General features: G+C 45.3%; 2 long non-coding RNA genes across 2 annotated transcripts; one reads left to right on the forward strand and one right to left on the reverse strand.

Annotated features, from left to right (window-relative positions):
* Window positions 1–986: 986 nt before the first annotated feature.
* LOC306643176 lies at window positions 987–4,735 on the reverse strand. Its single transcript, XR_013758838.1, has 3 exons — window positions 3,602–4,735; window positions 2,260–2,869; window positions 987–1,277 (listed from the first exon to the last, which is right to left on the reverse strand). It is a non-coding gene; the product is annotated as an uncharacterized lncRNA (long non-coding RNA).
* A 515-nt stretch (window positions 4,736–5,250) lies between these two features.
* On the forward strand, window positions 5,251–21,974 carry LOC306643175. The gene is made up of 3 exons (XR_013758837.1): window positions 5,251–6,205; window positions 19,795–19,896; window positions 21,802–21,974. It is a non-coding gene; the product is annotated as an uncharacterized lncRNA (long non-coding RNA).
* Window positions 21,975–23,437: the final 1,463 nt, after the last annotated feature.

Raw genomic sequence — 23,437 nt, forward strand, 5'->3', positions numbered from 1 at the left:
CCTGATTTGCAATTAAACATGTACATGCACATACACATGAACACATGCACACGTGTGCATACCCATGCACACGAGCACACATTGCACATGCACACACTTGCACACAACACACACAGAAATACATGCACACACATGTATCTATACATATATGCATGCTCATACACACAAATATAAACATGCACAGACATTTGCTCACAAGCACACACATGCATGCACACATGTATACACATAAATAGCACAAATGCACACACATGCACACATACCACACATATGTAGTTTTATCCACTACATAATTAATTGTTAAAGGCCTAGACTCTCAACTTACATACAATATTCTGCTTTCAATTTTCACACAAATATATAAATATATTTGAGCCAAAGATGGCCAGACCAATTTGTTACCTGAAGTATGTGAGCACTTTTGGATAATCCTGATCCCCAGTCACTTGTTCCTTCCTACTGCTCTCTCCTCATGGCCCTTACCTGCCAGTGCATAACAATGAGCCAACTCATTCCTACGGCATCCCTAGTATGACCAGTCCTACATTAGTCAATGAACAAGATAAAATGCTGAGCAAAGAAAATATGATTCCCATTCTTACAAGCTTTTTAGGTACTAATGTGTAATATATTATCAATACTGACTGGAAAAAACTAGAATAGGAAGAAATATGTACATCTTGTGCATAAAAGACTTTATTTTTTAATTTTAATTTTTTTTGAAGGAGGAAAAGTTTATTTGTGGTTCACAGTTTCAGAGGTCTCAGTCCATAGATGGCTGATACCATTGCTCTGGGCCCAAGAGAGGTAGCACATCATGTGGAAGAGCCCAGCAGAGGAAAACCACTCAGCTCATGGTGGGTTCAGGAAGGAGAGGGAGAGGGTGGGGGTGGAGTGGGGGAGGGGAAGGAGCTGCAGGAAGATAAGTTCTCCAGGACACACCCTCCAATGACCCACCTCCTCCAGCCATGCCCCACCTGCATACTTACACCCAATCATTCAAACTAGAATGGATTGCTTAGGTAACAGCTCTTATAATCTAATACTTTTTAACTCCAAATATTCCTGCATTAACAGGATATTTTCAGGGACACCTTATATCTAAAACATAGCATTCTGCCTCTGGCTCCAAAAAACTTGTGTCCATTTCACAGTGCAAAGTGCATTTAGCTCATCTCCAAGAAGCCCATAGTCTTAACAGTTCCAGCATTGCCCAGAAGTCCAATCCAAGTCCAAAATCTCATCTGAGACTCAGGTCAAATTCTTGCTGTGAGCCCCTGTGAAAATCAAAATCAGGTTACATATATCCAATACACAGTGGTCCAGACTAAACCTTCCTATTCCAAAAAGTAGAAGTAGCATATAAAGAAGGGATGACTGAAAACCAGCCAGGCAAACAGGTCCAGTTACTCTGCATACAACACTTAGGACATGTGGCCGGAGATGTTCTCTCCAAAGAGCAGCCCCACCCCGTTGGTCCTGCAGATTGCGGTGCACAGGGGCTGATCTTTAGCCTGGCTTTGTCTGCATCTGGCAGCCTTTCTTGGCAGACAGTCCACATTATTGGCATCTCTTAATCCCTGGGTTTCCACTCTAGCTTCAGTTTTACTTTCATAGCTTCATGCATCACCATCTCAGGGGATGCCGGTGGGTCCTCTGATGCTGCTACACATTGCCTGGCCCCCCAGGCCTTACTTTGAAATCTTGGTGGAAGCCTCCATGACTGCTTAACTCTGGTATCCTGCATTCCTGTGGAAGCAGTACCACATGGATGATGCCAAGGTCTGCCACCAGCTTGCACAGCACCTGGACCCCTGGTAAAATGGCTGTAGTGTCCTCTGAGTGCCTATGGCTCAGCATTGTGAAACAAATTCCTAGACTTCTCACCTCCTCTGCAAGCAAAGAGTCCACATGACCTATTCTTAAAGGAATTTTCCCTTCTACATCCTTAAGTCTGTATTAGGTGTGGTCTTGCACATTCCTGAGGTGCCCTCAAGCATCTTTCCTATTATCTTTACTGTGTAAAGTACTTAGTATCTCTTTAGGGTCTGTAATCTTTTCAACAATCACACTTTCCTTGAGTCCAGATTTACATGCACTTTTCTGGTCAAATTGCAAATTTTTCAACCTTTCTCTTCTACTTTTTACTCCTGATTATCACAGTAAACTTTGCTAAAATCCACCAGCAATATCCATGCTATTGCCTGGATTCTGTGCTACCTGGAGAAATTTCCTCCTCCAGATTAATTAGTCCACCACCTTTAAATTTAGCCTCAAAGAAAGTCTCGGGACAGGAATCAAATGTAGACAACTTCTTTGTGACAGCAACACAAATAGCTCCAGTCCAATTTCCAACAGAGTCCTCCTTCCCTCTGAAACCTCAAGCACAGCCCACATTTCTATTGGCATTCTGGTCTGCGTTCCCACCAAGGTTGTCCACTAAGATATGCTTCAAGCATTCTTAAGTGTTTCCAGCTTGCATCTCTACACTTTTCAAAATTCTTCCCAACCAGCAATAAAGGCTTCTGAACCACATGATCAGGTTGGTCACAGCAGCAATGGCACTTCTTGTACCAGTTTCTGTTTTAGTCAGTTTTGGGTCACTGGGACCAAAAGATCTGACAAAATCAACTTAGAGGAGGAAAAGTTTATTTGAAGCCTATGATTCAGAGGTCTCAATCCACAGGTGGTTGACTCCATTGCTCTGGGTCCAAGGTGAGGTGAACATCATGGGAAAACAGGCCAGGAGAGGAAAGCTGCTCAGCTAGTGGCAGGCTCAGGAAGGAGGCCACAGGGTGGAGAGGCACACAGTGGTTTTTAATGCAGTGGAGATTCCTCTGAAATCCTTTCTACAAAGCAGACTGTGCACCTGGATAGAGAGTGATGTGTAATAAGTTTTTCCCATCATGACACTAAAAGTCTTTAAACTGGGTGTTTTCATTCTTTTATAACTAAGAACTTAGACATTTACAAATCCTGCTAGGGTCCTAGATGCAGGTTTATTATTACCGTGGAATACCAAGGAATGGTTAGATCGATAAAATACTTTAAAATTCTTTAAAAATTTTCAGAGAATCAGAAAGGAAACCTATCAGCCACATGGTTTAGAATATAGGAACTAGAAAGTTTAATTGTCCACAAGCGGGAATAAAATATGAGAGATGACTATTACTACTCAAGGGGAATGTAGACAGAGAGACCCAGAAAATGCATGCAGCACAAGCCAACCACATTTGCTTTATAAAAGCTATTCTGTTGCAGTAGCTGACGTGTGCCGGCTGTCTGTGGTGCTGTCGATAGGAACAGCAGCAAGTGAGGCCTCAGAAGAGCAGCAGGCAAAACCCAGCCATCCTCGCCCTCACAGCTCCATTAGATGGCTACTCTTTCCCCAAAGGCATTTGAAAAAACCTTCAGGTAATTAAGTTGTGAAAATGAGAGGAGGCCTTGAGGGGGCGCTGGGGGAACCTGGTGCGTGCTACTTGCTTCTTCACCCACTCGTCCTAGTGTCGGGGGACAGGGTCCTTATCTCCTGGGAGCTGACGGCTCTGTGAGACAAACAACACATTATTTCATGACAAATTAAATCAAAGGCAGTCATTACATCAACAAGCGATGCCCCTGTTAGGTAGAGAGCTTGCATCACTTGCTTTGTGCAGGAAGCGGCTGCGGTGCACCAGGTCCGGGAAGCAGGTCCGTGAGGGATGCGCAGCCTGGGGAGGTGAAGGGGAGCCTGAACCAAAGCAGGAGGGGGCCGTGAAGCCCAGTGGCTGGATTCCCTTCCCTGTGGCAGGAGGTTAGGCTGCAGTTACTCAGAAACAGGAAAACCAACGTTAAGTCAGAGGGTGGAGTATTTTGGAGGCATTTACAGGCTAGGGAAGGGGCACAGATTTTACTTTCAAGATTGAGGGTGCTAACTGCAGTAGTGTATTAGGATCACAATGGACGTTTATGGGGATGCATCCATAGGTTCAGTCCATGGTGGACTGACTCCATTGCTATGGGTTCGAGATGAGGCAGAATATCATGGTGGAAGTGTGTCCTGAAGGGAAGCTACTCAGCTCATGGTGACCAAGAAACAGAAGGTGTAGGGGTCACAGGAAAGATGCACCCTTTCAGGGCACACCCCCAGTGACCCACCTTCTCCAGCTATGTCCTACCTGCCTGTGGTAACCACCCAGTTAGTCCATTTGAATGACTAACCCAGCAAGTGGTCTATTATGCTCACTAGGTTATAGCTCTCAAATTCAGTCATTTCAGCTCTGAACATTCCTGTATTAACACAGGAGCTTTTGGGGACAGCTCACGTCCCAGTCACATCACCAAGTTAGAGGAGCTATGTTGACTTCCTCTTCTAATGTATCTGAAATTCCTGTGCTCTGACCTTAAGTAAAAATGTAGAGGCTAGTTAGGTACTGAATCAAACAAGAGAGTGCGAGTAAAAGATGTTTAGTGTTATTCTAAGTCAGTTGTAAACCTAGAAATTGAGGAAGAATTGTACCAGACTAGAATTTCTTACTTTATCCCCCCAGAGTAAGTGAACATAAATTTCATAAAAACCCTCTTGGCTCTAGGATAATTAGATAAAAGAACTTCTAATTCTCATTGTAAACTTTTACAAAAATTGACATAATAAATGTATATATCTATAGGTAAATTAAGCTTTTAACAAATAATTTTGACTTTGTATTTTGTTATTCTTTGCTCTCAGCCTGCTGTGCAGTCACTCTGCCATGAATTCCTGTCTCCTCTTTGCTTTGGTTACCTCTTTCTTGGTAGGGAGGTGACCAGTTTACAAAGTGGTGACTTGTGGACTTGGCCCGATGAACAGTGACTGAAAGGGCTCCTCCATCAGTCGGCGGGTGGATTATCTGCCTGAAAAGAATCTGAAGTCGGAATCCTTCAGGGTGACTGGGGCAGAACTAGAAACAGATACAAAGAAGAAAATGTTTTACCATAATGTGAACTTTTGCCATTAGGTTTTAAATGAAAATATTTTAATTAAGACTTTTTAATTTAAAAAAAAAACACAATCAACTAGATCGAGAAATATAAATTCATTTTCTGAAGATAATGAGTTAGCTATTTAACATTACGCAAGTGAAACAGCACTTCAGACAGACAGACAGAAGTGTGACCGAGGCCACATATAAAGTGTTACGAACAAGCACTGCTTCACGGGACGCGGGTAATGATTAACCAAGATCAGGTACTTCTGGTCTGAGCTCAGCTCTCCTGAGATGTGGGCGTGGGCACTGGTGGCAACGTTGCTAGGCCAACGGGCCAAACACTGCCACTGGACAGAAGAGACAGCTGCTGTCTCCAGCCTCCCACCTCTCACCCCTGCAAGCGTCCGGGCTTGGAGAACAGGACAACCTCCACTGGCCGCTCAGGCCCGCAGCATGTCGTTTGGGTGTCACGGATGAAGAATACTCATTCCTCGGTACTTTCTCTTCCTGAAGTGCAGGGTCCATGCACCTCACCCCCACCTCTCCTTTGATCCATTTATTTCTTCTAGATGTCACATCTGGGGCAGCTCCGTGGTCACAGGACTGCACAGCTGCCAACGCTGTGAGATGCCTTCCGGACAGCGCCCCTCCTTGTGCTCTTGACGGCCAGGTGGGCCAGGCAGCCTGGAGCAAGGTCCTGATGTCAGAGTTCCTGCCCATGCCCTCCCTGGCCCCTGGCCTTCTCAAGCTGTCCAGGTCCCTGACCTGTAGGAACAGAGGGTGTGATGTCCTCAGGCCTAAGAGCCAGAGCTGTGCTGTGAGTGTGCACTGACTGTCACTTGTCTCCTGCCAGGATTCCTCCCTATTTCTCTGGGACAGACTCAGATCAGTGCATCTGACACCAGCCTGGTGGGTGAGAGGACTCTATGTCCCCATCCACCAGTGATGTCTCTGACTTTGGCAGTGGAAATGTGTTTTTACCTATCAAATCAGCCTGGAAGATGTACTGTGGAATACTTCTGAGAATAGCCTCAAACATGACTGGAAAAACTAGAGACTCCATTAATGCCCAGGACGCCAGGCCAGGCACTCCAAGGGCAGTGGGTCTCTCAGTGTGAGTCTCTGAGGGCTCCGTAGCAAAGCACCGTGAACTGCAGGCCTAAAACCACAGAATGTACCTACACAGCTCTGGAAACTGGCCAGTCCAAGATCCAAGCAGAATCGTGTCTGATGGGGACCCACTTTCTGCCCATAGACAGGTGAGCCAGCGCTGGGGTTTCTTTTACGATAAGGATGCGAATCCGCTTACTGAGGGCTCCATCCCATGCCCGCACCACCTCTGGAGGATCCACCTTGTCCCCTGGGGGTTAGGAGTTCAACATGACAACAGGGAGGTCAGACATCCTGGCCACGGCACGAGGGTGTCCCTAACAACAACAGCCCCTTCCTCTGCAGCCTGGAGGGCTCACATCTGGGCATTCATGCTCACTGGCAGGGTAGCTAGGCTTATGCAAAGGTCAATGGCACCTTTGTGACCAGGGAAGAGCTGATGTAGTCCCTGTGGATAATGTCTGGGTGTCAGGATGACCTCCAAACAGAATGGCGAGGTCTGTCCCGGCTGTGGCAGTCCATTTGTGACCAGGACATGCTGCCATCTGTCCTCTTCCCCTCTGCTCTGACTTCTGAGGGATTCCTTTGTCCCTCCCTGGTTCCCCACTGGCCGCAGATTCCCCGTGCTGGCTCTTAAGCAGTGGAGGCTCATCTCTCAACGGCTTCTCTCCTTTATAATTCTGGACGGACTCTTTATCTAAGGAGGCCAAATCTGGTAACATTAAAGAAATCAAAAATTTTTAGCCAATTTATACTGAGTTGCATAAGGAAATTTTAAATGAAAATAGACCATCTAAATATAGTCACAAGAGCTTTATGCATGACATATAAAAAGTACATATCTTTTGCAGGACAGAAAGTTGTATCTGTATGTTAATTCAGCTTTACAGATATTTATGAGTATATTTGTGTGCAGTGTATTTTGTTTGCCTATTCTTATGTTTTGGTCTGCTTGACCTACGGTTTGAGAGCTGTTACCAGCACATCCTGCACTGCAGTTTCTCACCCTTGGCCTGTGGATGTGGCACCGTATCTATTTCTTGTGGGGCTGCACTGGCATTGACAGGGGTTTAGCAGTGTCCCCAGCCTCTGCCTGTGGATGCCAGCAGCACCTTCCAGTTTGCCCAAGCTGTGATCACCAAAAATGTCTCTGACATTGGCAGACATCCTGCAGGGGACAGAATTACCCAAGGTCTAGAACCACCATCTGTGGTGATTGCGGTTATAGCATGTTATCCATTTTCTCAGGGATTTTGCCATATATATTCACCACTATGTTTAGCATGTAAAGATCCATGACTGTAATATATTTATTGCTGTTGCAGCTCCTTCTTTTGTTTGTTTTCTTGATAAATTGTTGCCCAGCCCTTTACTTCAAGCTGTTTGCACTGTTCTCATCTGCATTTCTGTGACCACTGAGTCGCAGGAGGAAAGTCTTCTGACAGGTCAACCTGAATCGCCCTCTCAAGGTCTTCCCACAGCAGAGGCAGCTGTCACTTGGGCGTTCGGGACAGCTGTAGAATCTGCCATAGGCCGACTGGTACCTTATTTTTCTGGAGGCTGGGAGCCTGGGATCAGGGTAGCAGCAGTCAGGTTGTGTGAGGGCCCCTCCAGGCTGTAGGCTATGGACTTGTCCTCGTGTCTGTCACTGTGTGGGCACATGGAGAAGGAGGGCCCACAGACCCCTGGGGTCCCCTTCACAGGTGCACCACTGGTAAGGTGCCACCCTCATGACCTGACTAGCTCCCAGATGCCACTCTTCCTAACAACATCCCCGTGTAGGTTGGGGCTTTGACATGTGAATGGGGCGGGGGGCCCAGACACTTGATCCGTGCACCTCACCTGTTTGTACGCTGGTACAGCCGTTGCCCCTTAAGCTGGGAATCTTGTGTCCCACCCCTTTCCCTACTCAGGCGGTGTGCTCGTTGACCCTGAAGAGGGCGTATTAGTCTAGCACTCTTTTCAGTGGGATCCTTTGCCAAGTTTGTGCTGCTGAAGAGAAGACAGAGCCTGCCTGGCCCCCCTGACCGGGGCACGGTGGAAGGATGCACCCATTCGGGCACTGTGTGCCACTTTGCGTCTGATTTTGTGTGATGGCACAAAGCTTCCTGGCATGGATGCCCCATGAATGTGCCCTGCTTCCTTATCCTGAAAATACTTCTGAAAGGCTCCTTTAGTTTCTGGAATGTGCCAGATGGGTGTTCTCTGTAAACAAACATTCAGCATGCAGGTTCCCTTAACATCCCCGTCTCCAACACCAGGGACAGGTTCCTGAGGCGGAGCTGCAGTAGGGAGTCTTGAAATTTAAAGAGAATAGCAAGTATTTGTGTCATTTACTGTTAAATAATGCATTGGAGGTGCTTTTCCTGGTCCTACCCAGGGGGTCCACCCCTCTGCTGGGCTGGCTGCCGCCCACTCATCTGTCACCTACACAAAGGCTTTTTCCTCCTCAGGCAGCGTGGATGGCTTCCTCTTGTCCCCAGCCCTTTGTGTGTGCTATATTTAGAACTGAACAAATCATTCTGCAGTGATTTGTTTGTGTATCTGTCTCTCCCAGTGGGTGATGAGCTCCTTGGAGCCAGGACGGCATATCCTTACTGCTTACGGACCCATCTCCATCTCCTTTTGTTGAATAAACCTCTGTTTTTTTTTTTTTTTAATTATTTCTTCATTTTTAAAATTTTTTACAGACTGCCTCCCTCTGCATCTCACATTAGTGGACTTCACTTCTGTTAATGTGGTGACATGTCAGTCAGGCTGGGTTTGTCACACTCCCGAGTACCTTGGGCTCCCTCCACATGCCTTCCTTGGCTGATCACGGGCCCTTTGCTTGGAGCACACCCCTCCAAACACTGAACCCTGGCCTTTCCCTGTTTGGAATTCACTTTTCCTCCTTCTCAGGAGTGGCCTGGGCTCACTCCCGGGTGTCTCTGCAGGACTCTGTGTGTCCGTTTCACACATGCTGTGGCAGAGGCCCTCCTGTCCACTGACCCTTGGGGCTGCTCTGGACGGGAGCTTCATCCCGCAGTTTCCCGTCTTTCTAGACAGAGCTGTGACTCAGTGAATGTTCGTAGAATTGTATTTCTCACAAAACCCATGTAATGTATCATTAAGCTTTATAATAAAGTAGAAAGTCTACATAATCTGAAATAGAAAATTTGAATCTTTACCCAGGTTCTTCTATTTTCAGATGGAGAGGAAAATAAAATGTAAAAGTTTGCCTAGGCTTGAGAGTGTTTTAGAAAAAATGTAGACACAAGCAGAGAAAACCAGGCTCCTGCCAAGGAGTAAGACCCAAAGTGTAAGGACTGTGAGAAAACAAAACCAAAACAAAAAGACAGGCTTGGCGGCACTGGGGTAGCAAGGTGTGATAGGACAGGCCCTTCCCAGGCAGGGGATGACACCAAAGTGGCCCCAGGGAAAAAAGGGAGAATGTTGGTCTGAGGTGTGTGTATTTATACCCATCCCAGGTGAGGCGACTGAGGTGACTGGAGTTTCAGTCCTGTGGCTTCGCTGCGGCCAAGGGAGGTGATGAAATGCATGCTTTGGAATACTGTGAGCTGACTGACAGTTGCCTGGACCACCGGTCCTGGACATTGTCCACCCTGAACACCCGTGTGAGAAGCAGTAGGTCATCTAAACCTCAGGAACTTTCTCATAGAGAGGAATGTATTCACATGGTGGGTGTTAGGCAACGTTAGCTTTGACACTGTACAGACATGAGATCGCTTCTGCTATCTTCCGGTGGCCACTCGTGGAATTGAACATGGCTCTGGGGACAGGGAAGCATCTCTCCCTTGCCCTCTCAGAGCTCTCTCTCCATGCTGGTGGTCATACACGGGACTGTTTAAAAACGGAATCTACTCTTTGACAATGTGCACTCATCTCCCCTTACGTCTCTCTGGTGGTTAGATGCCTTGTGCCCTTATGCAGATACCATGCACTGCTGCTTAGTTGGATAAGCATCTCTTAGGGCCTGGCCTGTTCTAGGCTTGGCATGCCACAGGAGGTACCGTGGCAGCTCAGGGACACTGCACAGCTCTGGGGTCCTCATCCCCAAACAGCAGTCCCTGTGATCACAGTCCCGCTGGGGAGCAGGCTCAGTAGGCACCTCAGGGAACAGGCAGAGAGCAACACTCTCCGGAAGACCTTTATGACCCCCAAAGAGCAACATAGAGAGTGTGGCTGAGCAGAGTGCTGGAGAGAACCAGAATCCTGGAATTGGCTGTGGATTTGGTTAATGAAGCAAGCCTGCAACCAACTGCCCCTCCTGTCGTTGTACCACAGGTAGGACTTTCTGTTAGGATGAGACAATTCAGTTATTTTAAAGTTATTTTGAATAAGAGTTCCTTTTATTTATAACCAAAAGCACCTAAATGGTCTTATTGCGACATGAACTTGTCAAGATGGCTGATTAATGCAGCACTTGCTTGAGGGATTTTTAAACAGGAGCACCACGGTCTCGGATTGTAATCGGAGACCTGCGTAGGAGTTCTGGGTCTTCGAGGTCGTGGACACTAGGGTTTCCTAAATCTGCACTGATTGTTCCATGACCTTTTTTCTGCAGAACAAATCACCCAAAAAGATGATTTAAAACAACAGAAATCATCTCATTGTCCTGATGGTGGATTTCACGCATCAGCTTGACTGGGGTTAAGGTACTCAGTGATTCATCAAGTACTGATTTAGGTTGTTGCTGTGAAGAAATTTTGTAGATGTAATTAACATCTATGCTCAGCTGACTTTAAGTGGATTATCCTTGACAGTTTGGCTGGGTCTGATTCAGTCCTTTCAAAGGCCTGAAGAGCAGGACAGGGCTTCCCTGAGGAGTGCAGTCTGCTTGCGGATAGCATTGCTAGCTCCGGCAGTGTCCAGCCCGCACTTCTGATGCCCCACTGTACAGATTGCAGTTTGCCTGGGGAAGCTCCCACAACAAAGAAGCTAATTCCTGGCAACAAATCCATGTCCTTCCTGTTCTGGATCTTTTCTGGTAGAATCTTGACTGATACAATTATCATCACTCATAGTTCTGGCGGCTGACCAAGCTCAGCTCCATGTCTTTCTCTTGGGGACCCTCAAGCAATTGCAATTAGAAAATGGCCAGTGCTGAGGTCTCCTTTACTGTGTCATTCAAGTCTGACAGTTGACTGGGACCTCAGCTGGGCATTAGTTGGAAACCAAGATGTGGCCTTTCCATGTGAGTGAAGATTTCCCATGGCACAGAAACTGGGTTCCGAGAGGGAGTTCCCAAGAAAGCAAGGTGAAAGAGTATGGATTTATTATTATTATTCTTAGGGCCTTGCCTTGGAATAGAGAGGGCAGCCTTAAAGGCCCATTCAGGATCAAAGGAAAAAACAGGCCTGCACTCATGGGAAGACAGCTAATGTCATGTCTTAGAAGAGCATCTGCCATATTTCTTTAATTCGGTGGTGGAAAGAGAAAAATAAAACCAAATTGTTTCAATTTAGGGGACAGTCCTTTATTCTGAACTTAAGCTTCCTGTTGAAACACCTATATCGAATGTCATCGTGATTCTTTTTATACATACACTTCCTGTGCGCAATAGAAAGCCAATGACTGAAAGCCAGCCCCTGAGGTTTTGTGAAATTCAAAATCTGGCAGTTGTAGTGCATCTGCTTTTCTGCTCAGAGTCATGAAGTTTTCTGTGGCATCCCCCAAAGTGGTCCCTTATCCTCTGCACAGTCCTGGTGACTGTGGGTCCTCCTCATTGAAGACTGACTGTTTTCACTGCTGACAATCTTTACTAGCATACAGTTATTATCTACTTCCCTGCTGTAACTTCCACCCTTGACCTTGAATCTTCCCTCTCTGTTCATTTACTGCTTTCCTACTATGCGAGAACCCCATCCTCAGCCCATCACTAAGTGGGCTTTTCCTAGGTTAGGCAACCTTAGTTCCCATACATGTTCTTTATGTGACCCAGTTGGCACATTGGGTTCTAGGTGAGTTTGAGTGTAACAGTGGTGTTATCCAGTCCTGGAGCATCTCAGTATTCCCACTTTGTTCACATTGGTACTGTGATCTTCACGTGCTTATTGGCTGCAAGTCTCCGTATTTGACAATGCTGTTTGGTTTAGTTAGCATTTTTGCTGCTGTGACTAAAATGATCTGACCAGCACAATTATAGAGGAGGAAAGGTTTATTATAGGGCTCACAGTTTCAGAGGTCTTAGTCCATAGAAGGCCAGCTCCATTCCCTGGGGCTTAAGGAGAGGCAGAACATCAAGGTGGAAGAGTGTAGCAGAGGGAAGCAGCTCACATCATAAGGAAGCAGAGAGAGAGAGAGAGATTCCACTCTCCAGATACAAGATATGTACCCCAAAGCCATGCCCCAGTTCCAATCTCCTCCAGCCACACCCTGCCACTTCAATTAATCCAGCCACACCCTACCACTGCAGTTAATCCCACCAGGGATTGATTCACTCATTGGGTTAAGACTTCTACAACCCAATCGTTTCTCCTCTGAACCTTCCTGCAGTGTCTCACATGTGAGCTTTTGGGGGACACCTCACATCCAAACCGTAACACAGTTTGGTCACATTCCTCCTTAATAGGAGAGAACAGCAGGAGACAACGTGCTCTACGCAGTGCAGAGTACGGGACTGTACCTCCTCTAGTGGCTGTATCACAATAATTAACATGGCCTGAAGCTTTCAGGTGTGACAAGGAGAGTGGACATATAAAAAATGTAGTCAATTCTAATTCCACATGTGAAACTGTAAAAATTTCCACTTTTCTTTAAGTCTCATCTTTGTGTGATTAAGTATTTTCATCTTAAGTTTCTACTTTACTTATCTTCCTAATTTTATTTGTAGGACTGTTATTGCTGTCGCTACCACTGCTGCTAAGTATTGGTGGCAATGCATTTCAGCCGCCTGCCTCCGGCCTCTCAGTTTAGTTTCTCCAGTTATTTCTGGTTCTGGTGCTTCCCTCCAGTGGTCTCATTTCCCCTTGCTCTGCAAATGTGACACAGTCACCCTGGGGACCTTCATTTAAAGTATCAACTGAAACACTCAGCAGGACGGCATGAGTGAGAGTCCTGGTCACTTCTCAGCTGATTCATGCTCTTTGGGTGGCTTTGTCGAGGCAGCTACCACTGCACCTTAACGTCTTTCCACTCAATGCCTTTCTGAAATTAGGACTCGTGAGGCTGGACATCTTCTGGAACTTACCTCTTTCTTTACTCCCAGAAGCAGTAACGTTGAGAACAGGCTGTGTTTAGGGAGTTCCAAGGGCTTCTAAGGACCTCTTTTTTTTTCTCTCTCTCTTATCACAAAGTATTTGTAACCCGTTTTACATTTTTCTAAGAGTCAATTTCAAACCTAGGTGCCTGTAGTTCTTAAGACCCATGTTTACTACTTTATCAAAATGGGCCCAAGGTTTGTCATCTCCATCTGCTGGGCCATTTTTCAAATTCTCCATAATTTCTCAAAGTTTACCCAGAGTGTATTAAGTTTGTATCTTTTAGATCCTGGTAATCAGTTGCTGGGACTAGAGTCCAGGCATCAAGCATGGGGCTCAGAGCCAAAGGTTGGCCACCTAATTCCAGAGTAGGGACAACCTGAAATTATCAACAAATATCTGATAACAAATTAACCACCAGAGATGAAGCGGAAGTCATTAACGTTTGAGTATACACACGGACCACCCCACTGGATGACTCGAAGTAGAAGAGATCCCGGGAAGCCAAGGCCTTAGGAGGTGGGGCTGGCTGAACGGTAGCATTTCTGTACTCCAGAAATGCCCTGGGCCACTTGTTCTGGGGAGACATAAATACAAACTTAAATGACTCCAATTTAAAGGGCAGTAAACACTCAGATACGACATTTTCACATTCATCTTAGTCTTCTGTCACATTCACGGGCCCAATCAGTTCCAAGTCAGGTGTGATTAATTCCAGATTGAGGATGGCTTTGCTGTTTTCAAACATTTAATTGATGAATTGTCTTTAAGGTATTTCTTAAGGCATGTCAAGAATTTATCAGAGGTTTAGAAGAGAATGAGTCTAAAGATTAAATTCTTTTTTTTCTCATGGATTGAATCTTGGTGCTCAGGCCATTTTTGTTATTTATAGGAGGAACGCTGCTATGCATTCATGATCATGAGGTGGTCTGTTGTACCCTGCTGAATACCACTTCCCTTTCTCTCCTTGGCCCCAGTCCAACGTTCTACATCATTTTTATATCTGCAAATTAGAATACTGCTCTCTGGATCCTTTAACACTCGGCGCTATTTTCAGTTCTTCCCTGAAAACAACAAGCATATACTATTTGATTTCGATCTTCCAGATTAAAGTGGCAGATACTCAATAAATCTTGTGGTCAAATCTCTATTATCTAATGAAAGTATAGAGTTAGAGTTATTTTTAAGGCAGTTTTCTGTGGTCACTACTTTCCTTTTCTGACTTAATATGTATCTGTCCTGAGGGAGGGACTTTTTGGATTTTTTTTTTTTTGTAGAATTTTTTTCTTGCTTTGGCTACATTCACATCTATATGAATCTCTAATTTTTTTAAAATTTTCTGTGTTTTCTTCTGATTTATTTGGATAGTTCTACAGAGTTGAAACAGGTCCTTAGCTTTTAAAAATCTGTAACTGGGATCAAATGGTGTCTTTCAATAATCGTTCATTCAATTCTGCTCCGTCTTGCAAAGGTCATCTGTGGTTCAACCTCAGACCCGATATCATAAACACAGCACTGTACATTTGGTGGCGTGACAAAACAGGAATTTCTTGTCTTTTTGTGGTGGAGTCTAAAAATCACAAGTCGGGGTGTCGGCAGGGTGCACTGCCCCCGAAGGCTCCGGGAAGAACGTTTTCTCTCCATTTCGAGGAACCTCGGCAGTGTCGTGTTCTGGCCTGGGGCTCCAGTCTGTCTTTGCGGGACTCCTGGAAGCCTCCTCTAGGTCTCCAGCCAAACCTCCCTCGACTTCCCTCAGGAAGACACCGCCATCACTCTTAGGGACCACCCTGATCCAGTTGGCTCGTCTGCAGAGACCATGCTTCTGTGTGAAGTCTCGTTCACAGGCACTGGGTTCGAGGGCTTGAACGTATCTTTCAGGGGACATTTCACCTTACTGTCCTTGATGTCCAGGTGAAGGCTTTAGGTGAACATATCTTTATGTAAGCTGTTAATGAGTTTAAGGAACCAAACCTGATGATGAGAGTATAAGCAAAAATCCAGAACACAACGTGGGACTAATTGATAGTGTCTCCACGGGCAGTTTCCACTGTGCTGAGATCTTTAACTGTGTGCTGTCTTGTATGACCTCTGAAGTTAGTTTCACATTTCCTAAGTGTCTTTTGAGTGTAGAACCCCTGACTTCCCCTTTTCTTGTGTCCTTCCAAGGACACAAGAGAAATTTCTAAGAAGAATAAAAAAGACCATTTGGTTAGTGGGTTAATATGTTTAAAAATGATGACCATTCTCTTCTTGCAGCAGTTTAGGACTTTCAGCTATAGTGTGATGGATTTAGGTTAAACATAAGCCATGCCTCCAGATGTTGAAGATGGTTGGCACTGGATTCCTGAGGAAGGGTGGGGATTGCTGGCCAGTCCCATGCTTAGCTTAGGGAAGCATCCTGTCCTGACTCACTGATTGTAAGAAACTTCTGGTAAAGCCTGCTATTGTTTTATTTATCACTAGGAAAGAAAAAGTGTGGCAATTGTACTTGCTTCATGAGAGGAAGATGCATCATGATTTCAGAGACATTGAAAGTGAACAAAAAGAACCGGCATGGTGGTGCATGCCAGTAATCCCAGTGGCTCCGGAGGTTGAGGCAGAGGATTGCAAGTTCAAAGTCAGCCTCAGCAATGACAAGGTGCTAAGTCACTCAGTGAGACCCTGTCTCTAAATAAAATACAAAATAGGGCTAGGGATATGGCTCAGTGGTAGAGTGCCCCTGAGTTCAATCCCCAGTTAAAACAAAAAACAAAACAAAACAAAACAAAAAACAAACTAACAAAACAAACAAAAAACCAAAGAACAAAAAGTAAATCTTTGAATTGAGGAGATGATATGGAACTTAAATAGAAAACACCCTCTTTCTGTCTGTGCTTGCAGAAGAGTGAGCAGGCTGGGGCAGGGTGGTGGTCTCTCCCGGGCCCCCAGCCTGCAGTGTGCAGTAGCTGAGGATTTCATTTGCCGGACCCTGGTGTGGGGATCCGTCATGACCTTGGCAGTCTTCCAGATGCCCATCAGCATTTTATCTTTAATTCTGAGTCTGTTTCCTTCTCTGTGAAGGTGGAATAATTATCCTTCAGCATCCTTGTGGGGCTTTTGTGAAGATCCAGTGAGAGCACAGAATACGCCCACCTCTGAGCCAGGTTGTTAGGACCACTGCGTGCCTCCCAGACGCTCACAGTGGAAAGGTGAAACATTACTCCCTGGGATATGTCATGACCTCAGAAGTTCTAAATGCAGAAAACTTACTTGGGGTTCTAATAGAATCCTGCCTGTCTTCTCACTCTTGGGTGTCAGATTGCTTTCCGGCTATTTCTGCAAGAAATCACCACATATTGCATCTTAGAAGAAGACACTCTCTAGCAGCTTGTTAGGACAGATGTCTGGCACAGGACTCTTGGGCTGAAGCTGAGGCACAGGCAGCGCCGGTGGAGAACTGGTCTCCAGGTCCTTCTAGCTTCTGGAGGCTCTGGAGATCGTTGGTCTGGGGCCCCTTCCTCCCACGGGGAAGCTGGAAACGTGGCTTCCCAGTGTGTCTTTCTTTGGTAGCCCTATCTCCCTTCGGCTGGCTCTCAGACTCTCTGCCTCCCTCTTTCATTTTTAAAGACTTAAGGATGATTACACTGGGCCAGCTGTATAATCCAGCAGTGTTCTTCTTCTGAGTCGGCTGATGGCGGTCCTGACTGTCCACAGCCTTAGTCCCCTGTGGCCTTGTAACCTGGTGTAGTTGCAGATACCAGGGATTAGGATGTGGATGCCATTAGGAGCCATCTTCCAGTCTACCACAAGCCGTTAAAAGATATCTATACATCTTCCTTATTTATTTCTTGATTAGAAATCATTAATTCATGTGTGGACTACTAAAAGCTCTCGTTTGAATACTTGTGATTTCCATTGATCACCATAGCACTTACGCATTGTTTTGAAGTGATTGATCGGTTCATGCAGCTGTCTACCCTCCTAATTTACATGCTCCTGCAGGGAATACACAGAGCTCATGTTTGAATTCTCTGAACAGAGCGCAGTGCCCAGACAAAAAGATGCCCATAAATGATCCCATGAGGGGACTTAATGAATTTGATTTCTTTTACAACAATTTTGTATTGTCCTGTTTTCAACTTTCACAAATGCCTTCCCTTTGTGTGACAATTTCTTGTCTTAGGTCTATGGGGGTCTAAATGATTTGTTTTATTTGGCTAAGTGGAAATTCACACCAGAAGCACATAAAAATGAATATAGGATTGTTTTCAGATTTTTCTTAAAGGAGAATGAAGATCTGGGGCCTTCTTAATGTCAATATCTGGGATTTTATTGCACATGCAAAAGGGAATTGCCATTTTTATCTCCAGGAGATTTGACTCTAACAGCAACGCCTCTCTGTGTGATGCATACATAGTCCATGGTGAGAGTTAGTTACTCCTTACTGTGTGACTGTTATATTTAGCGCATCGTTATCTGCACCAGTACAAATAATCCAATTTTTATTGAAGTCAGACTAATATTTTATTGCACTCTGGTGAATTTGACAATATGCAAACCACATTTTGGGGGGGTGTCTGCTGCTTCTGTCCTTGTCCTCACTCTCTCTTCAGTACACACATCTCAGTAGGTGACTTGTTCTCAGATCACCCATGACAATTGATTTTTTTGACCAAATAGAAGAGGTAGTCTACAAATTAGTCCACGAATTAGTCCGCTTACTGTGTACTTTTTATACATGATAATTCATTAATAGCACCTTCTTTTCTTTTCTCCTGCTTGGTACTTCTCTTCTGTTGTTCTTTTCCTTGATTTTCTCCTGCACCTAACAATCAACAGTCTTCATTCCCATAGTTCTTGCCAAGGTGGCCTCCCCTCCCCTTAGGGAAAAGCAGGCACAGTCCTGTCTCTAAATCAAAGGCTTTGAGTTCCTCAGGGAACCCCTGCACTTTCTGTGGGCCCAGTGAAGATACAGTCGTCACTGCAAATTGAATTCTATTCTTGGGAGAAAGACTTGCCCATCTGCAGGGATCGGTGTCTGGTGATCCCAGTCTTGCTGGTGACTGCATAGTAAGGACTGGGCATTAGGGGCGTCCCTAAAGTTTGTACTCTTTGTGGATCAATAATTCCATTACTTCTGGTGATGCAACGATTTTGAGATTAAGTTGGAGTATAAGCACTTTTGTTTCCTCTAAGGTCAAAAAAGTATGCAGAAAACTATTTCTCCTTTTAAAAATCATTAATTCATTTTCCTTTATTTCAAAAGTTATCCATGAAAACACAGATTTAAAGAATAAAATAAATTACCCATGCTGTCCCCAGCCAGGGGTGAGATTGAACATTTTGAGTTCAAATTACCTCTGAGTTCAGATTTTGATGTAAATATGAAGGGTGCGCATGCTTCTCTGTGTGCATATCCCTTTATTTTTAAATAACGAAGACAGCCTTATGTGTACAGTCTGTCTTCTGCTTGAATGAAGTCACCTTGTGGATGGAGATTTGACATATTTAGAGTTTAATTTACCATCAGACAGATAACACTCACTGGTGGTCTAGGCTGGGTGGACCTGTGGACTATTCTGCTCATGTAGTAGGCTTATTGTGTCCCCTCAAAGAAAGTGATCACTTCTTATCCCCTGGTTCCTATGAATGGGATCTTATTTGAAATAGGGTCTTTGCAGGTATAACCAAGTTTGATTGGATTGGGATGGGCTGTAATCCAAGGCCAGTGTCCTTTTAAGGAGAGGAACATTTGGATAAGCAAAGCACCAAGAAGGCCGTGTAATGAAGGAAGCAGATGTTGGACTGATGGGTCTCCAGCCAGGGATTACCAGCAACCCCCCAAGGCCAGGAGAGAAGCAGGCAGTGGACGCTTGCACTGAGCCTCTGCAGGAACCAACCACACCAACACCTGGATTTCAGACTTCTTGCCTCCAGAAGGTGACACAGTACATGTCCGCAGTCTTCAGTCACCCAGCTTTGATCACTTTATGGCAGCCCTAAGAAACTAATTCAGCGTGGTACACACACTGCTTTAAAAATGTTTGAGACGACTGCCACCAGCTAGCAATGGGAAGTTTCACGTGAAAATGCAGATTCCTCTTAGAAGCACTGGGCACCAGGAGCCGGCAGGCTGATCTGGAATCTGGCTGGGCCCTCAGGTCTCTGTGGGTCTCCGTGCTGCCCTCGCCTGCAGAGGGGGAACCGCTGGCATTCCCATTTTCTCCCTTTATTCCCGAGCAGTCAACTTGTCTCCGCATCACTTCCTACGCAGGCTGGCGAACCACTGCAGTGCCAAGCGCCGCCTTTGACATCTTCCCGTGCTCAAGTCACTCTTGCCTCTCGGTGGGGCTTTCTACTCTGAGCCTTCAGTCCGCCTAACGGCCTCTCGCCATCTGCTTACGGCAGTTTAAAAGTATAATGTCAAATATTTTAAAAAATTTTTCATTTCATTTGTTCTCATTAGTTGTACATGACAGAAAAATGCATTTATACATTTGATAGATCATACATAAATGGAGTGTAATCTCTCATTTTTCTGATTATTCATATTGCAGGATCGCATTGGTCATGCAGTCATACCTTACATGAGGTAATATTATTGGGCAAAGAGGTGATCCAGATTCCTCTCACACTGAAGTGATATCAGTTTAAAGGAGGTGTGTATGGATTCTGCTTAATAAACTTTAAAAGGTGACTTCAGCCACTTCTGTGAGTCTTTCCACTACAAATGTTCACCATTCGTTTTTTGACTGTGGATTGATTTCCCATCACTGATTTCTTTTGTTCAAGGAAAAAAAAAATCTTGTTTTTAAAGATCCAGCTCATTATCATTACAGTTGTGAATATCATTTGTCATCTGAAAAAAAAAGTGACATTAGACCATGGAAGATGCTTGTCAATCTTGTAACTTCATTAGCATGCATGTGAGTACCCTCTTTCCTATAGCGAAGTGTCAGTTTCTTGAATGTTTTGTGCATAAAATGTGAATGCATAGGCAAAGGAACACCTGGGAGATCATGTCTGAAGAACACTTAAAAGTGTGCCTCAGGTGATCGGCTTGTGATAGCATTCAGATCAGCCTTTTACTAAACTTTTCTTATTTCTCTAAATTTATTTTGAAATAATTATAGATTCGCAGAAGTTTTTCTAAAAGAAATGTGAAGGGAGGTCCTCTGGACCCTTCCCCAAGCTTCCTCCAATGTGAAGGGTCTATTAAATGATGACAATATCAACACCAAGAACTGAACCTTAGTACGGTCCGTAGAACTTACTGAGAGTTCACACGGTATTTACATTTGTTTGTGAGTGACGGTTCATTTTTGGTGGAAACTCGCCAGGTCAAGGGTTACCTGGATACTTGGTAAAGCATTATGTTTGAGTGTCTGTGAGGGTTTTTCTGGAAAAAATTGGCATTGGACTCTGTGGACTGAGTATGGAAGATCTGCCCTTCTGTGACATGTGGGGGCACATCTGCTTGACCGAGGGTCTTGACAGAACAAAATGGACAGGCTCATCCGCTCACTCTGTGTCCTGGAGTGGGGACACCCCGCTCCTCCTGCCCTTGGATGTAGGAACTCCACGTTCTCCAGCCTCTAACTCTGGGACCAGCAGCCCTGGCTCCCAGGGCTTCAGACTTGAACTGAGTCACATGACTGCCTTCCTGCTTCTTTGGCTCACGGACGGCCTGTCACGGGACCCCTCAGCCTCCATGAGCATAAGCCAATTCCCCTAATAACTCCCTTTATCTACGTGTCCATCCATCCTGTGGGTGCTGTTTCTCTGGAGAACCCTGGCTAATGCAATGTGTGTGTTTCCGTGCAATTTGCCACAGTTGAAACCCTTAACTGCACTGTCCCCACAGGGGTCCCTGGCTCCCATTTGACAGCCACACCCAGGCTTTCTTTCCACCCAGAGCCCCAGGAACAACAGATCTGTTCTCTATTTCTATGGTTTTGTTATTTCCAGCATGTTGTATAAATTGAATATCACAGTACGGCAACTTTGGGACTGGCTATTTCACGCAGCGTGCTGCCCTGGGGATTCACGGAAGGTCCCTTCCTCTCCGGGCCGAGTGGTGTTCCATGGTACGGATGTCCCCTGGGTTGCTTACTCACACCCGTGGAGTCGTTTCCTATTTTGGGTTATTACAAGTACAACTGTATGAATGTCCATGTACAAATTCCTGTGTGAATATATGACCTTATTTTTCTGGGATAAATGTTTCGGATTGCAATTTCTGGGTCGTATGGCAAGACCATTTCTACTTCTGAGCAGCTTGTCTATCCTCCAGAGTGGTTTACCAAAAAGCCATTTATTTAAGGTAATTCTGTTCTTATGTTTCTATCCCTTTAAACCATTCCTGTTTGTTCCCTGCTTAACAGGTGATTTATGTCTAGCAGGTAAGGTAAACACAGATTAGGTGATATTCTGTTATTGTAACATTTTAACAATTCTGTCTTCATTTTCTATTGCCCTGTTTATGGTCCTCAGCATTAATATTCTCTCTAGTTGTTTACCTGTTTTTTTCTTTTATCATGAATTGTCATCGCCTGGAAAACCAGGCACCCAACAAGCAGAGCGGAGGTGCAGATTCTCGTGCAGGTGATATCTGGTGTTTGGTGATTATAAACGAAGCTGGGGATACCTGTGGACGTGGTGAGGACACATGCTTTCTCTCCTGGGTCAGCGGACCTGCCAGGTCATGTGTCGTGCACATTTAGCTTCATGAGGACTATAGAGAGGTGGAGGGCAGCTGCGTTCCGCCAGCGGAGGAGCTCTGGGCTCTGCTTCCTCACCTCTGCACCGTTTTGATCTGCCTGTTCCAATAGACCAGCATTCAGAGTGGAGTCCGCTGGCCTTCCCCAGTGGCCAGGGCTGTGAGCAGCTTTCCCGTGTACTTGGTATTATCCATAACGTCTCTGGTGAAGTGCTTTTCAAGTGTTTTCATTTTTTAGATCAAATTATATTTTCATATGGCTGAATTTTTAGCCTTCCTCCTATATTCCTTTGAGAGTTTCTTCTATATTCCTTTGTTGTGTATGTGACTTGCAAATATTTCCTCCAAGCGTAGTGGCTTGGTCCTTTTATTCTCTTGACAGTGTTCTTCATAGAGCAAGTTTTAAATTTTCATGAAGTACAACTTCATTCTTTTCTCTTAGGTATTATTTTTGGTGTCATATCTAAGAGCTCAGGTTACAAAGATTTTTTTTTTTTTTTTGGTCGTTTTCTTCCAAAAGTTTTATAGTTTTTGTTTTACTTTGTATTAATCTCTGTATAAGGGGATGAAGTTGAGTTTGAGGCTCATTTGTTATTTTCCTGTGGACAGCCAGTGGGACCACACCATTTGTTATAAACGCTACCGTTTATCCTTTGAACTGCCTTTATATCTGCACCAAGAATCAATTGACTGTGTCTATGTGGGTCTATTTCTGGACTCTTTATTCTGTTACTTTTTAGAATGTGGCTGCAGGAAAGTTCAAAGTCACATGTGTGGTCCTCATCATATTCCTGGTGGACGGCATTGTCCTGAGTGTGAATGGCAGCCCAGATGGCTGGCCCTGCCAAGTTTCCATGTGCTCACTGGCTGCAGGCTCCCCCTGGGGTGCGTGACCTCTGAGGCACTTCCTGTGCGGTGCCTCCTGTAGCCATCGAAGCTGGTGGCTGCACGGTAGTGTGTGCTGATGAAGAGGATCTGGGTGGGGTGACAAAAACAGGCTCTGAAGTCTTATAGTCAGAGAAAGAACATGCTGGATTAACAGCTACAAAACCAAGGAGGTCAAAAGAATGCACTGGCTCACTTACACCCTACAAGGCCATCCATGAAACAAGCACAGAGACGTTAAGAACTTTTCCAGTCACGGAACCACCAATGGGGGCTAAGATCTCAGCCCATGCTCCAACCACTTTGTCGCTGAGTCTCCTGGTCTTGCCTCCAAGATCGTAGAGGCATGTGGTCAATGTCATTTCAAGGACCATTGTCACAACCTTGATCTTGAGAGGTGTGGACGGTTTGAATCTCTCTTTTCGAAGGAGCTATCACACCTTCCGGTTACCTCCTCTGTGCATGTGCCCATCTCTCTACCTCGGCAGGCCTGCCGTGGGGTCAGCTGAGTTTCAGACCAGGATCACTGCAGCACCCTCTAGCGCCTCCTCCTGGTCCCGTCCTTTCCCTGCGGGGCGGGAGTCGTTTTGCTAAAA

Source organism: Sciurus vulgaris, assembly GCF_902686455.1.
Source record: "Sciurus vulgaris genome assembly, chromosome: 13".
NCBI lineage: Eukaryota > Metazoa > Chordata > Mammalia > Rodentia > Sciuridae > Sciurus > Sciurus vulgaris.